Here is a 16,975-nt window from a genome sequence, read left to right as displayed (position 1 = left end):
AATTGTCACCCACAGTTCAGGGTACTTTGGGAGTACCATTCACCCTCTCCTCAAAAAGGATTTTAAAACACGTCAGATGCATGTTGTAGTGGGTATGCTAAAGTGTCCTGAGCTGCAGGTCATGGTACCACTCACGCGACAGGTTTAAACATCTATTTTAGAAGAAGCTGAATGCCACCCTAGAAATACCTTTTCTTTCCATCAATTGCCTAGCTAGCTCAGATACAGACACCAGCACGTGGTCCAATGAATCCCACCCTAGATAATTTTCTGCTCTGTAGGGTGCTGTTTAGATCAGGTGGGTGTCCTCCATCTTTGGATTTGTATGTTTGCTGCATGTCTGGCCGAACTACGTAACACACTGCAGCCCTGTTTGCATCCATAACAGAGCACAGCACAGTGAAATGAGCCTAGAGCAGGACAGTGTGCATGCTGAGCTAGGTGATGTGTGAAGTGCAGGCTTCATCATGTATCCATAGCCTTCTTCTGTAAGCCCACACCTGCACAACCCTAAAAAAGGCTGACTTTCTGGCTGGAGAAAAGTCAGCATCAGCTTGCGTGCCTTTTCATAATTCCTACTGCTATATATAACACTCAGCACTATCCCTTTTCCCCTTGTTTTAATATCCTTATTTCTAAATGCTATATTTTCATCTCTTCTCCTTGGAGATGCCTGTCTCTTGCTCTTCTCGCAAACTTCATCTTTCAGTTCCCCCTCAAACCTCTGGGAGCCTTCCAGTTGTGATCTCTTTGTTCATCCTTCCTCTCACTGTGATTTTAGTTGAATTCTGCTGTAAATCTTGCTCGTGGCTTGGAATTAGATGAGTTCTTTGAATACATACAATTTAATAATGGCTGTGCAAAGGTTAAGCATAAAAGATCCAGAGCAGTCTTGCACCGTTTTAATCTGCGGACGTGGGGAGAGAGGTTAAAGAACTAAGCCGCCTTGCCTGAATGTGAATCACATGAAGTTCATCCATAATAGAAGAATTTCTTTGCTTTTGAGATATCAGCATGACTTGACAGCTCCTTCTTTGCTTTCCCAACTAAGGGTAAAATATTCATTTACAGTTTTAAAATGTATAGGCCAGCTGAATTTTTCCCCAGAGCATTTAGACTAAAAAGCATCAATCACTGCATTAAAATCAGTTTGCATGTTTGTTTCTGTAAGGAGGAACAGCAGTGGTAAATATTTCCGAGATAACTGAGGACAGACAGCAGGATCACAATCTGAGACCTTTTACTGTTGCCATTAGAGTTTCTTGGCCATTCACACACAGATGCCTTTTCCCAGCAAACCTATTTATCTGCTATCGGATGACAGAAGTGTTTTGAGTAATGATGATTCTCTTGACTTTGCATGCAAAACGAAGCCTTATTAGATGACTCTCCAGGACCCATCTTGACATAGTCATGTCCAAAGAGGACATGCACTGTGTGGGGGTGGGGTGAGCAATCTGAGAAGTAAGGTAGCTCTATTTATAGAGCATCAAGTGCAAACTAATAGGAGCCTGAAATCTATACGGTCTGGCTGTGCTGATTCGGTGTGTGAAGTAAGGATGAATGACACTGAATAAATCACTTTCTGCATTAAAGAAGGGTTATTTGGGTTGGTGCTGTTGCTTTCTAAGGTGAATATTGAGGCTGATTATCTTCTTTTAGGTTAGCAAAGGCTCTGCAGATGGTTCTGGGGAAAAGCACACAGCAGTGCAGTCTCTGTGCAGTACTGAACCCCTGCCATCCCCTCAGGACGGAGTCGTTCAATCCCCCATTACCCAGTATTCCAGCCATCATCCGTCTCTTACACCACCAGAGAAGTGTCAGGGACCACTGTGCCACAGTACGGTGGATAAAACTCCCTCTCCCATCCACCCCACCAGAAGCATCATGCTTCTCTAGAAAAAAATAAAAACCCAAAGGTCACGGGGCTGTCATGTGGTGTCCCTTGGAAGAAAAGGGGCCCATATTTTCCGTCTTGATGAAGGCTTTTGTGATTAAAAGAGCGCATTTTCAAGTGTCTTCTCAAAGGTCTTTCTGCTTCCCTTGAATCAATGACAACATTTCCCTGATCTTCAAAAGCTTCAAAGGAAGCAATGCCAGGCTCTGCCAGGGAAGTTGGTGGGAACGACATTGAATCAACATTAAAATGCTTTGAAAGTCTCACCTGTTTGATAAACAGGAACTTTTGTAGAACTGACATATTTTATTACCATATTGTTGCTATGGTTGGCAGCAAAATTAATTGTGCTGACACTGCCGATAGTGTTGACACACACAATGGCAGCAAACAACTGTAAGTCAGTATTAACATCAGTATTGATTTTCTGCTCCCCAGAGAGCCTCTGTAAATTTTCAAAAAACAATTTTTCCAAATAAAAAACACCAACTAAATGTCAGAAATTGTAACAGAGTCATTTTCATAGAAGGCAGAGTTGTAATTTTTTCAGATGAAAAGCCTGATTCTGATCTAACTTATGTGGATGTGAAATTGCACTGACCCTGCATGTACACCAGCACGTGATTGAAACAGATCTTTTCAAGGTGACTCCAAGGTGATGCCGTGACCAAGCAGCCTGACAGGATGATCTGCAAGTTGACCTAAAGTCCCAATTAAATTTATTGGTCTTCAGGTGGAATGAGGATACAGACATGCAAATTAAACCATTAGCTTCTGATTCCTAATGGTGAAAAACATGCTTCTGTGGGTAAGAATCTGCATAAATTAAAGCAGAGCATGTGGTATTATATGGTGGTGCAGCTATGCCAGGGAAAGCTTAAAGTGCACAGGGCTGTCAGCAGCTCTCTCAGAGTCTGGGAGGCTTTTGCCTCCATTGTCAACAGTCCTGAAATCAATCAAAATATCATCAGACTTGTGTGCTAATGCAAAACCTGGGTGATGACCTCTTATTCTATCTGCCGTTTATTGCAATTAGATGAGCACATCTAGCTGTCACATGCATCATGTACTTGAGAAGTTATTTTGTCCTGACATTGCTACAGTCATTCAGGTGTTCAAGTAGCCTAGCTTTATAGGAGTCATAGAGTATTTACTCTGTGCGTTGGGCCCAGTTATGTTTAATTTCTGAAAACAATTTCTACACCCGTTCAGGTGCTGCAGGCAGATGACTGCATGTTCAAAAATAAAGATTGCATAAACTCTTTGCCTGTCTTGCTAGTTTCCAGCCTTCCCCTCCTGAACCTCCCACGGTTTTTCATTCATTAAAGCCAGTTCTCCCTGCACACATTGTATTGATCTTGTCGTGGAAAGAGGAAGGCCTGGGGCCAAACCCAGGAGAAGAGCATCCCTCACACACATTGGGCTGCCATCCCATGGGATAGGGCCTTTTCAAGACTGAAGGAATGCTCCTCTGGGGGAAAGGAAGCCAAGATCGGGACAGGTGCTGGACTTCACGTGCTTGTCCTGAGGAGGAGGGAGCAGACATGCGAACCCACAACGGCAGCCTCGTCCCCAGCGCCTGACCAGCTGGTAGGTGAGGATCTGAGCAGGTCAACCTCTTCCATGTCGTGGTGCCCGCCTGAGCCCCATGCACTAATCTGACATCAGGTCAGAGAGAAGCTCAGTTCCCCATAGCCAGAGCAAGTAGCGCTGCAAACAGGATCATCCAGGCACTCCCTGCTCCTTACCCCAGCTCAATGAAAGGCTCTGAAATTGCATGGTCTGGCTTGCCCACATCCTGTGAAGGGATTATCCATCTAGCACACCAGGTCGGTGTGGCTGGTTCGATGCTGCCTTCAACTGCTAAAGAAAAGTAGCATGGGCCAGACGTGAAAGTATATAGTTAGTCCCTCTTCCCTGTTAAGCTGTCACTGAAATATCCAGGAGAAGACTCAGAGTCAGTCTTGGCTGCATCCCACATGGGTTTCTGCACTAATTGTCTCTTAAGAAGATGCTCTGGGTCCGATAGGTTAAAGAGTATTGTAGTGTCTTTAGGAGTAGAAGGCTGTTTCACTTGCAGGGAATATAGCAGTACTTGAACATGGAACCTACCGTGGGCTGAACCTGTTTACTTCACCAGCTCCCTTGGGGTGATATTGTTTTGACACAGAGACCCAGTTTGATTTGCTCCACAAAATACCAGTTACACTATCAGCTCCTTTGAATCTGGTAACACACCACAACAAATGTAATTTTGCAATTTAAGGGATAAAGTGATTTATTGTACTATAAATAGCCTAGCATATTAACATACTAGTGCTAAGTGGCACCAAGCTAAGTAGAATACCTGTACTTGAAATTCTAAAGCTTTATTAATTGTTCCCTCATGGATTTGCTTTCTTCTTTACTACTGTTCTTGAGATCAGGTTTCTCCCCTCTTTAAACTGCTCCTTTATTACCTTACCCAAAGATGCAGCTTCCCCAAAGTCTTTCCCAATACCCTTTTCCCCCACAAACTCTTTTGAAACAAAATTATTTTGAATTGAAATTGTGTGTGGCACCCTTGTTCATTTTAAACCCCGATTTATGAATAGTGATTCAGCTCATGGGTCAGCCCCATTAGCAGTGTAATGCTGGGCCCCATTAGCTGGGCAATGAGAACAAGTCACTGCAAGAGAGCTGTGTCTAATGGGTACAATGAGCACTCCAGGGATATTGTTTCCGCTCCCATCATTGCCACTGACTCATTCTGGGCAAAATGTATCCTTTTGCAGAACATCAGCCCAAGATTTACACCTCATTTAGGCCCTACCTAGGTTTCAATAGCCTCAAGAGATGAATTGTGCTTTTAGGGGTCTTCCTGCCCAGAATGAACAGCAGCTTCTGCTATTTCAGGGAAGCCACTAGGTATTTCTTTGTATTCTCCCTTTGTAATTTGGCATTTATTCAGCCTTTGAGATGCTTGGATGACAGGGACTTACAGCAGGACAGGACGGTTTGTCTGTCAGCTGATTATGGCAAGATGGCCAAGAAAGTGTAGTGTCAAGCAAGTGAAGATGGAGCTCAGGTCTCCTTACTGAAGCCCCTACCGTACCACAGATGCTCTCACGAGAGATAAAGGACGATCTGCAAGGAGCCTGGCATCTGGCATGAGCTTCATGGGGCTGAGCGGGGCCTACAGGTCCATGAGGAGGGTCAAGCATCACCAGAGGGGATCAAAACAGCCATGTGTGACCATCTCAGACTTGAACAACAGTAGGGTTGTGCCTCTATTCTGCCTTCATTTCATTACTAGCTGAGGACTGGAAAGACTTTCTAAGCATGTTTTGTGAGACCACGTGTGGATATTACTGAGGAGTACTGGAGAGGAGGGGAAGGTGAATATTTGATATGTCTGGCTTTAGTATTAATATCATTAGAAACCCACAGACCTGCAAGAGATTAGGCTGTTTTGAGTGAATTTGAAATTAGCCTTGCAAAGTGAATAGCGTACTTGAATTAATCTCTAAAAACATGCTTACCTTACCAGGCTAAGGTAAAATGTCAGCCTGAAGTTAAAAGCTTTGTCTGAGCAATCTCTGCTCCGAGACGTAAAGTGACCCTTGATATTTATCAAAGTAATGAAAATACTACGGGCATTTCCGAAAGCTGATGAGAACTTGTACTTACCTTACCCCCAGTAATAACTAGGTGTTTTTGCAGTAGCTGGAGAAGTCACTTCACTCTCACTTTCCAACATTCAGGGACAAATCCTGAAGTCTGATGATCCTCACTGCCTAGCGTATTTCTGCTAAACTTCAGTGTTAAAAAAATATACTTTTTTTTTTTAATAAATACACAGAAATGCAATCAACTTGCCTCCTAAGGCAAGTTTGGATCTTTGGATACACGTTCTTGAAAATTAGATCCATAAAAAGTATCGTAGACTTTTCCAGTGACTGAAGTGGCCAGATAGAGGTAACCAAGCCTGCCTCCAAACACGCCAGATGCCCTGGCAGGCAAAGATGCTTTAAGCAATGAGGATAACACAGGTGACTCAGCCCTCTTCCCTGCTGTGTGACAGGGAGCTGAATAGAGAAAGACATTGCTTTTGCACGCGCAGATAGAGGCAATGAGCTGGCCAATTGAGTATGCAGGCTACGATTATATAGGTAATCCATTAATGCCTGAGGCTAATGGGAATGGTCCTCTCTGTGCAAAGCACAATGCAAACACAGAAGACAAAAACTTGCAAAGCCAAACTGCAAAGAAGTCATATATCAGAAGGAGCAAACTAGTAAACTACAATTCCTTTCCAAATATAACACTTCCCCGCCTAGTCAATGCAGCCAGCTTATCCTACCAACTACTTTCCCTTTCTTCTCCCTAAGAAATCAGAGGAAAACATTCAACCTCCGTTTGGAAGAAAGTAAAGAAAATCAACCACATGCCATCGTGCCCCTGACAGTGAGGCAGGACAGGAAGGTTGTGCTGGCCCTTACGTAAGACGAACGGCATGCCTCATTCTGCTCCAGTTGCAGGTAGGCTATTTTAAGCTGCCTTGTCCACCTGGACATCTACATGAAGATCAGAACTCCTAAACAGCTACTCTCACTGTGTATCCCTTTGCTGTCTCCAGCAAACTCTTCTTAGAATAGGTGAACAGGATATTTCATGAATAAAGTATGAACCCAAAGCTTACAATCTGGGGGCAGTGTAAGTGTAAATGGTCAAAAAGCCCCCAAATCTCGAAGGTCTAATGTAGCACATGTGCTTTAGGAAATATATTTGCTTACATTTCTCATACAAGACATACTCATCAGAGATTTTGTGACTCTTCCTCATCTGTCTCTAAGGAAGAAGTTTATTCACATTGTGGAAACACACTTCTTTACAGTAAACCCCATGTTCAAGCGTAAGAAGATCTACCCAGCAGAGAGGGGTCTTCCAAAGGCACGACAATGCCAAACTATTGCCATTAGCAGAGGAAACTGTCAACAGCCAGATTAAATTCGTACTGAGGGCTGAGAGTCACTCTAAGATTCAATGTAAGCTCAGCAGACGCTTTCTCAGTAAGACAAGATTGCTTGCAGGCACGTTCAGTTCAGGGACGGCAGAGCCTAAGGGACATGAGTGAAAGAGCGTGGGCCTGTTTTTGAGAAACGGGTAAGTTATCTTGGATGTTATTTCGAGCTGAGAACCAGCTCACTGAAAGCAATGTAGGAAATTCGCTAAAAAAAAACAGACTAATTCACTAAAAACAGACTAGAGAGAGAGGTCTCTACAAGGTGTACTATTGCTTAACTTTTGCTATGTGACTCTAATAACTGATTTCTTATTTTGCATTTTAGTAAGCGATGCTCATTTTACTCTTACCTTAAAGCTCCCTTAATCATTTCAGGAGGATCTGAATAATTCTTGGCATACTATCACCCAAAGAAAAGCAATATTAAAGCAGCGCCAGCTTGCTGTGCCAAACATCCCGACGCGGTGTCAGGAGTCCCCCAGAGCTGGCAACTGCGGAGCTGGCAATGCGCGTTCCTTGGGAAAAGACTCTCATCAGCAAGTGTTAACCAAAGCTGCGGCAATATTCAACACAGCTGTGAGGAGAGAGGCTGCTGGGTCCCCTTGCAAATGTAGCATTGACTCTACAACAGGTATTTAGTATAAGAGCTAAGAAGAAGTGTTTTACACCGATCACAGTTTTGACTGAAATAGATTGTGGGATGATTGTTATGCATTGACTGATCTAAGGATTTTGTCCTCTTACACTGGTTTACTAAAAATAGAGGACAGCTCTCTATGACTGTTAGGGTGGAGCAGCCAGAACTCCAGACATTTCAGAGACATCTGCTGCACATTTCAAATTATCTTTCTAGACCGCTACTGACTGGCATCCTTCTCACCTAATTTCCCATATCTGCATTTGAGCTAGCCAGTCTGGGTTCCTTTTATAAGCCATGAAGAGAAAGAGACATTGTTAGAGCACAGTTCACATGGCCTATTTCAGATATCTGCATTAAAATAGGACGAATGGCATCCTATAAATACTTATTTTTCTCCACGGGCTAGAAGAGTCCAGGCAGCAGTTGAAGTGCAGGTGTCTGCCCTGTAGATGTACACTTGCTCAGATGAATCTCTAATGCTAGTTTTACAGGATAATTAAAAGAATACTGATGTTACTAGGAATATTTCCAGTTGCTTTAATGGGCGTTAAATATGATCCTCTGAAGCTCCTACTAAGCCTCTGAATTGTTAAATCTGTGTTCAGACTGTTGTTTTCCCAAGAGAGTGTGAGAACATGACATTATTTCTCTGAGTCAGGGTCCACATGTCACAGCAGGGTAACGCTGGAGAAGCTGAGCTGCTCCTGGTCCAGCTTCGTTCTCCAAAATTGTTAAGCCAGAAGCCTTCCTCACAACAAAATTGAATTTTTAATTATTTACGAGTTTTAATAGTGCTTTAGTTTTTGCCAGAAAGTGATCCATTTTTTGAACAGAAATGCAAAGCTCTCGTGTCCAGTTATATTAAAATAACATGCCCCACCAACATTATGCAAGTTACATGAAAGCAAAGTCCTTGCTAAACTTAGAAATGCAGGTCCAAATACAGTCTCCAGAGCAATAGATACCTTATCCGCATTCAAAGCACTAAAACTCACAGCTTTGTGCAGCAGTTTGGAAGCTGCTTTAATGAAGATCATTATCTTTCTTAACCTTGATGCAAAATTCATAGAAATGGAGAGTGTCAAGAGCCGGGATTCATTTTACATCAGTCACGGTTATAGTCTGCTAGTTCCATACAGCCAAAACAGAAAAGTTTTCGTTTTGGTTTAGACCATACAGGACAAATCCTGGCTTACAGACCCAGTCCTGCATGCTTAATTCATAACATTTTCCCCCATGAACTCACTTTTGTCAGCCAAAAAAGTTCCGTCTTTAATCATATAGTTATGAAGATCACCTCTTAGCTCTGCGGCAAGGTCAAACTGCCGTAAATTGCTTCAAAGCGTACCTTTGGACAGAGAACAGTGTAAGTTGCTCTCTCAATCTTCATTGTAACTCTGGAGCGCAATAGCAACCTTTCCTCATAAAATAAGGTAAAAACAAACCCACGGACTTACAAAGTTATTGAGCTGTAGTTCTGGGAACCACATGGGCAAAGAATAAATAAAGTAGAAGCAGAAGTGATGGGGAAGTAGAAACGCTCCTGATATGTTTTTTGATTAAAAAGAGCGTTTTGTAGGAGAAAAAGGCAGGAACATTGATCTTATGCCTCTTTCCAGAGTGCAGATTACGTGGGCGGAGCTCTGACTTTGGGTGAAGCCCCACTGTTTTCATGGGAGAATTCAGCTCACATAATTTCAAGTGTCATTATTAAGATAGTACGAGAAAAGATTTCAGTGTGTCCCCTGTAATTGGGATTTGTTTCCCAGCTCATTCCTGTCTTCAGTCATGCTTAGGAACAGTCATGAATTCCTGCTCAAATTTTATTGTTAGAGACACGTTATTGAACCAAAAAATATAGATCACTTGAAACTCGTTCAAACTTGCCAGTATTTTAATCATGAGGAATCAGAAACTTCCAAGTTCTGTTTTGTAAGGTATAATAAAGAGATGGACAAGATATCTCATTAGGAAGCATTCAGTGAATCAAGCTGCTTTTTATTTCTTTTTTTAGGCGCTGCATAAAAATTCATATGAACAGTATTCCCCTTAGATAAAAAGTGAAAGGAAAGAAATCTCAGTGCTTTCACACAGTAAAATACCATCTGTTTCTATTTAAGAAATCCATGATAATGGAACCCAAAACACTTTGATCAGATGTTTAATATGACTTTCAGAGTTTTGAATTAGTATTCCAGATCAGCCTTGCAAAAAGTTGTCAGCTCCAAAATTGCATCTCAGCCTCTTCCCATAGCAGGGACTGAGAAAGAAAAAATATTGTAGTCTCTGAGAACAACAAAAAAAAATGTTTCTCCGCAGATTTGATGAGTTTGTTACAAGCACACAAGAAAACCCTGACATGTACTCAGAGGGGGAAATGTTCGCGTTTCCCAGTTATAAACATCAGATTTGGATTAGATTGAGCAAAATGGCTCTTACTCTGAATCATTCACTTAAGGAACATTTTAGGAGTCTTTTCCAGTAGACTGTACATGGGAAGCTAATATACAAACACAGTACGACTGTAAAATGCCTATCGCACAAGTGAAGGAGTAGAAAAGCTAAAATGGCAGAAAGATGCCTCTTGAACCCCCAGAAAGATTCAGAACCTCAGATAAAATTCCATACATTTGAAAATAAAGGACTCTGCCTGACCGCAGAAGCACCGCCGTGACTCTGCAGGAATTTCTACGACCGTGACAGGACTTGGCCAGGAGAACAGACAGCAAAACCTGGCATTGCCTTAGGCTGGTTCAGGGCACTAGGCTTCCTCGAGGATAGCTCCGAAAGCTGAAACAGGACCAGAGCGGGGGTGGGAGGGGGAGGCCAGATACCACGAAGAGCTGAATTAGGACTGGAGCAGCACCGGGGACCAAATGGCTGAAAGACCTGCAACGAGGAACCAAGGCAGGGCCAGAGCAGTAGGTCACGCTGGCAGGGCCGAAACAGAGACGAGGAGATAAACCAGAGGCTAAACCAGTTTGTGGCAAAGGCAGGGAAGAAGAGTCATCATTAAGAAGTCATCCTCCTTAGATGAGGACTCAGCAGGGCCTTGTTTTGGGTGGAGCCCTCCTTCCTGAGCACCACCAGGACATGGGGTTGTCCTTGTCCTTGGGTTGATGTCACAGCCTATCAGTGCCCTTCCTTAACAGCAATCCCCTCTTATTAGAGGTGTCTAGGCATCTCTGGTTCCTCAAGATAGGAGGTCTTTACACAGAGTGGGCAGGCTTATATTCTAATTTTCTGAAACAAGCAGATTTCCATGACCTCTCCAGTGGGAAGGCATAGTCCTTTTCCATAGGAAAAGCACATATTTTCTTGAAATTTCATGGACTGTCAGTTCTTCTTGGTCATCCTTGGTGGTCAGAGAGGCCAGAGCAAGCTTTCAAAGGTCTCTGTGAAATATGGGCTGGATTGAGAAAAAAGTCAGTAGATCAAGGTGACCAATGACTGCTGTCACCTGGGCAGGGAGTGCAAAAGATCCAGGGAATAGCAGAAATGCAGAGAGCATGGGGGATTCCCAGAGGAGCCACTGCACTGAGGCATTATTGGCTTCTTTAGCTTTTTCCTGGTAGGTTTGCAAGTACGGATGAATTTGATTCAGGGTCAGCATTATGACAGAAAAGGTTGGTGCTCCCAGGATTCCTTAGGAAATGAAATATAAAACAGTGACAATATCCATAACCTGTACCCCAAAGGAGGAGGTCATCGGACAGAAAAGCAAGCAAAATTGCAAGCCCTGGAGAAGAAAGGGAGACTATCTAGCAACTTCATGATGAAAAGTAGAATAATGTAAATTTTACCTAAGAGTTTGTTGTCTCTTTCAGTTTGTCATTTAGTTTACAAGTGACGGTTATAGAGTCATTGAAAAATTCAGGTTGGAAGCAGAATTAAGCCAAATAATTCCTTCCAAAATACGAATTTGAACAATGTGAGGAACTGCAGCAAATAATAAACCATATGAACAGATGTGACTTATAGAACATTGAGTCATTTTCTTAGCGGAAAGGTGAGGATTAGCGGGAAATAAGCTATCTGGGTTACAGTATCAAGTACAGTGTAGTGAAGTGCTCTATAAGAACGTGGCCAGATGTCTCCTTCCACAGCAAGACATCTGCTTTTTTATTTTTCCCACTAGGACTGTAGGGGATTGTAGAATGTATTTCCAGTACATTGTAGGATATCACCCCAAATGTCACTGAGGGACCATGCCAGCATTACCACCAAGAAGGATACATAGGGACCATATGCTTTCCCTCATTCAGGCGAGCACAGGTACTCATGCAGCACTAAAAGATCATCCAAAACAAAAGGTATTACTGAGCAAGTCGTGGTACTCACACCTTGTAATCTGGTTTATCTCAAATCATCTGGCAAGATACATGTGTGTCCTACTAAAGATGCCCACTGAAAACTGCAAGGTTTGCATGTGTTCACATGGCTCCCAGTATACGCACATAATTGTTAAAAATGTACCAAAAATGTAGTGTAATGTACAAGCTGGAAAAATTCCTGCCCTTTAATGTAAAAACAATGAATTCCTCTCTATTCTTGTTAAAAACGGTTTTTCTTCAGTAAACTAAATGAATTCTGGTTGTCTCAGTCCTTACTATCTTAAATTCAAAAGGACTTCAAAAAACATAATCTCTATTGCTAAAATCCCAGGTTCCCAAAACTTTAATATTCAGATTTCAGATATTTTTCTGCAGTTGTCTAGAAAATACAAAGTTAAAATCAAACATTTCTTCCCTGCTCAACTCTGGGGTAAATGTACCTTTTAAAGGAAAAGAGCAGTTAATACGATTTATTCCCATTATTCAGTTAGAGTAGGTTAAGGAAAAGCTAAATTAAATTCATTTTCTGGATGAGTTAGAGTGAAAAGCAAATGTCAGACAGTTTTTCCTAGGATTTGTTAACCTATATTGAGCGATAACTGAAACTAGATGACTTTTAGGTTATTCAGGCTTTGTCATTTGAAAAGCATATGATTATGAGCATATTTTAAATCTTCGGACATGTTATAAATCTTGCCCTTCCACCTCTGTGAGTGACGAGGAAGACATGGCCACGACTTTAGATCCCGATGGAAATGAGATATCCAGTGCCAGTGTTCAGCTGTCATCTCCACTGTAATACCATTCCCACCCCAAATACAGACTTGCAGTCAGAGTCATTAATGTAATGCCCCTTATAATCTAGCAGCAAAGGCCAGAATAAACTCCCCGAACCATCCAGCTGCTCTGGCATTTGATACTCACATACCAAAATATTGCAAATCAGACCAGCCTAGATTTACTCTAATACTTTCACAAGTCTGTCCCCTTTAATCTGTGCACTTAGCTCTCAATGCTCTTGAAGCCCACTCTGCAGCTGGTTTGTACAGCAAAAATTATTACCTGAGGTGCCCATATCAGTGAACTGTGACTCCTGGATTTAGAAAGCTTTTACACTTTTAGAGACAAGATTGGATGTAATTTGGGGTTTTCCGATACATTGAACACCTTCTCATAAAGGTCTCAGGGAGCAAACAGAAAACGTTCAGGTTTTTTCCTTCTGTTGGTGATTGCAGCCGCGTGAAGACAAACATACTCTTTCCTGGAGACTTGGTTCAGCATCTGCCTGCAGTCTAATAAAACCATTCAAGTCACCTGTTTCACAAATGAATATTCACCGTGCTGGTTTGCAATTATAATTTGTAAGAGGCTCCGTTTCTGGCAAAGTTAACACTGAAATAACTGATTCCTTTGTACAAAATAATTTTAAAATAGCACATATCTTTAAGACATTGGTTGAAACTATCTGCAGGAATTCAAAAGAGTACATTGAAGTAGTAAATCTCAAAAAATGTAGAGCACATTGCTAATAAAGACACAGGTGAAAGCTTTGATAGGAGATAAAAGGTAAGAGAAGAACTCCTCCTTCAGTTCCTCGTTTCTTTTTATCTTTCTTTTTGGACCTCCGCAGAAATCAGTGCAAGTGAAGTCTGCAAGCTGGCAGTGCCGAATCGTTATCTTTGGCCTTGTCGTGTGTCATCCTGGCCCTCCCAACTGTGCAAGCGTTCCCCCGTCCGGCAAAACAAAGCCTGAGCCATTTTCTCCTCCGGGAATAAAGCACAGAGCTGAACACCAGGCTTGAAATAGCTGCACACCAGGCATGAAATTTCCCTTTGATATGAAAGTTAATTTGTGTAGAGGGAGCATCTGTTCAAAAAAGCTATTCTGCCCATCTCTACTCTAGTACAACGTACTATTGATAATGTGAGTTGGGTGAGTCAGTCCTTTGCAAATGTGGTCTGTAGTGGAGTGCTGCCTCCATGGGTAACCTAAAGGTTCCCTAAGGCCAGCTCTAGTGAAACGCCATTAAAGTCAGTGGAGTTGCACAGCCACGGAGATGACCCTCTATTGCAACAGTCCTGAAGAATCTCACCAGGTCCTGTGTTCTTCCCGTGTATTTAAGTGTAACAACACTGATTACTTTGGAATCTTCCCAGTTTAAAATTTAAATAATGCAATTGTAAAAGCAGTGCTTTTATTCAGGGCTGATTTTTAAATCTCAGGCCTCCTTTTATGGAGCTGAAGCATCACAAGTATTTTCATGGCAGCTCAGGTTCTCAACGATTTTCTGAAGTCCTGATGCAGGTTTTTTATTAATATTTTTGATCCCATAAAAAGTCCTAATAGCAATAAAACACCCAGGGATCTTAGACACAAGCAGTGAGTGAGTTTTCTTCCAATTATCCAGTATTGCTCCTTCAGGTATGTCAGGGCTCTTGCAGGATCTGGATGGCTCCTACTCAAAGGATTCAAACTCAATCCACCTTTTTCTTTCCCCTTCTTTCTCTCCTCTTCCTTCCTCCATTTCCTTCTAAACTGATAATATTGTAAGTGGGATATAAACAATGGGACTATAAGTGAATACTCACTTCAGGGTTTGCCAGAGCATTGGGCTATTTTGTCTTCTAGCAATAGACAGGCAATCCAGTCGTTTTTGCCCAGGTGCCTATCACCGCTGGCCGTTGCTTTGGACCGTCTCCCTCTCTGCACGAGCCTCTGGCCACCTGCAGACACGGCGCAGCCAGATGGAGACCCCCTCGTCCAGCACGAACCCGTGCCACATCGTACGTTCCCCAAACCCCCACGCTATTACGATGCCTCTTACTTGTACAGATTGTTTCTGTAGATACCAACCCCAACAGTCAAAGACAGAGTAACTGTGTAATTATCTCTCTAGGAAGATAAATTAGCTGTTCCCGCAGGACTGAGAGTAGAGTACTACAATCCGCAACCGGTCTGCAGAGTACGGCAAAACAGCAGCTACCAAAGTACGCGTCGATGAGAGGAGGAGTGGGCGTCGCGTGATTAACTCCCAGCAGCTTTCAGAGGTATCGTTGGCTAGGAAACCGTTTTCTAATGCCTGAAAGCCTAAAAGCTGAAGGAAGATGAAACACTACCATGAAGGTGGCTACCAGGAGTTCGTGACCATCTTTGCTTTAGATTCACGAGAAGTCTTCTTAGTAAGTGGGTGTTTTATTGCCATAATTTATGGGATCAAAGTATTAATAAAATATTAAGTAAATTAAATACTGAGTAAAGACTTCTTTGATCCATTGCTTGATAAGTGCCCAGTAAATTGGAGCGGAATCACTGTCCCTTACCCAGCAGGGAGGACCTGGTCAGGTCTGGATCGTCTCTGCGTGATAAAGGAAACAGAGGCAACTGTACATGAAAGACTGTCAAGGCAGAAATTGGTAGGGTATACACAAAGCAAAAACAAAGCTTTGTGACTGCTCGTTTCCCATGTCCTTTTCTTGGCTATTTAATGTTGACTTTTTTTGAAAGCCTATGTTGACAACATATTGTACTATTTTGCTATTAACTATTTGTTCACTTCAGAAATGTACTGACTCAACCTGTTCTGCACTTCTGAGGCAGACAATTCATCTATTTTATGGCCCTGTGTAAGACCATGGGCTGCCTGGAGCAAACAGAGATCTTGCCAGTTTCTTCAGATCTGCTGAAGAAAAGGAAATGTGCAATTACATTCTATCAAGGATATTCCTGATTAGATGGATTTCACCATATAAAATTAATAAAACTCTAATAAGATAGGAGTGGCCTTCTGCAGCTCCTGAAATCACAGCTCTTCAAGTTAATTCTGATTTAGTATGGAGATCACTTCCTTAATCAAGATAACTATTTCATTCAAGGCATGCAAGCTGCAGTGCTGGGTATCTCTGATTTCTCATTCTTCATGGCTGTAATGGATGTATATATAACGGTTCCTACATTTCCACAGACTATTTATAGGGTGAGACTGTCAGCTCAGCCTTAAGCAGACATTTTCTGGGGTTGTGAAATGCAGGCACCTAAGAGCCCAATCGTATCTGCAAATGAAAAAATTAGACATTTAATTAATCTAAATTGGTCTAGAAAGCATGTCTCACAATAAGAGGAAAAAGATGCTCTTTTTCTTCCACTTCTCAAAGAAGGTTAAGAGGTGCTTTGTTCACAGCCGGTATGAGAAACATATTTCTCATTCTAGGTGGCTCGTTCTAGAAAAAAAGACATAATGGTAATCAGCTCCAGCTGGAAGCTGATGCTAAATATTTCAGACAAAATATAAGATAAGCAGTAGAAAGGTAACAGGAAAGGTGGGTCATAAAACAACACATGGCCAGTTTTGTGGATCGTGTATTACCAGAAATCTTTAAATCAAGGCCAGATATTATTCTGAAAGATGTGCTACAGCTGAACTCAGGATTTCTGAGTTCATGCAATTACTCAGCGGGACTCTGAGGTTTATGTTAAAGAAGAGGTGAGTTAGAAGTAACACTTGGCTTTTCTAGCTAAAATTTTTGATTCTGTGACGCTTCTGCTGAAAGTAAGTATGGATGCAAAACGATACTGCTACCAACAGGAATGTGAGGTCTGAAAATCTAACTCAGAAGCTCTCATAGCGGAAGGTGACACTCAGCACAGCGTTTGCTCCTCTACCAACAAGAGGCATGATGGGGAGAATAAGAAACCTGCAGCAACAGTCGTTTTCAGCACACTGGAAATCGTATGTGACGATGAATGTCTGCCTACATGCGCTCTGCATGTGTGGAGCCTTTCCCTCTGCCCCTCTCTGTGAGCACTGCGGAAAGGGGAAGCCGATAAAACCTCTATTGCAACTGTGCCCAGGCAAGGGGTGAATGAAAGCCAAAGCAAATAGCAGCTGGCTCAGCGAATATGAATTTCAGGTAATGGCCATAAATACCAGGCTGGGACTGTGGATGCTAATAACAGGTGAGCAAAGGTCAAGTCTTGTTTTTTAACAAGTGCAGTTTGGTTCAAAAAGGCAAATAAGATGAGAGTTTGGTTCACATAGAAATGTTTGATTCAATGAGTAATGCAGCCAGCAATTCCTCCCAGCAGTCCCTCAGATCCTGCTG

This window comes from Struthio camelus, chromosome 1 (assembly GCF_040807025.1).
Source record: "Struthio camelus isolate bStrCam1 chromosome 1, bStrCam1.hap1, whole genome shotgun sequence".
Classification (NCBI taxonomy): domain Eukaryota; kingdom Metazoa; phylum Chordata; class Aves; order Struthioniformes; family Struthionidae; genus Struthio; species Struthio camelus.
This window is presented reverse-complemented; position numbering follows the sequence as displayed.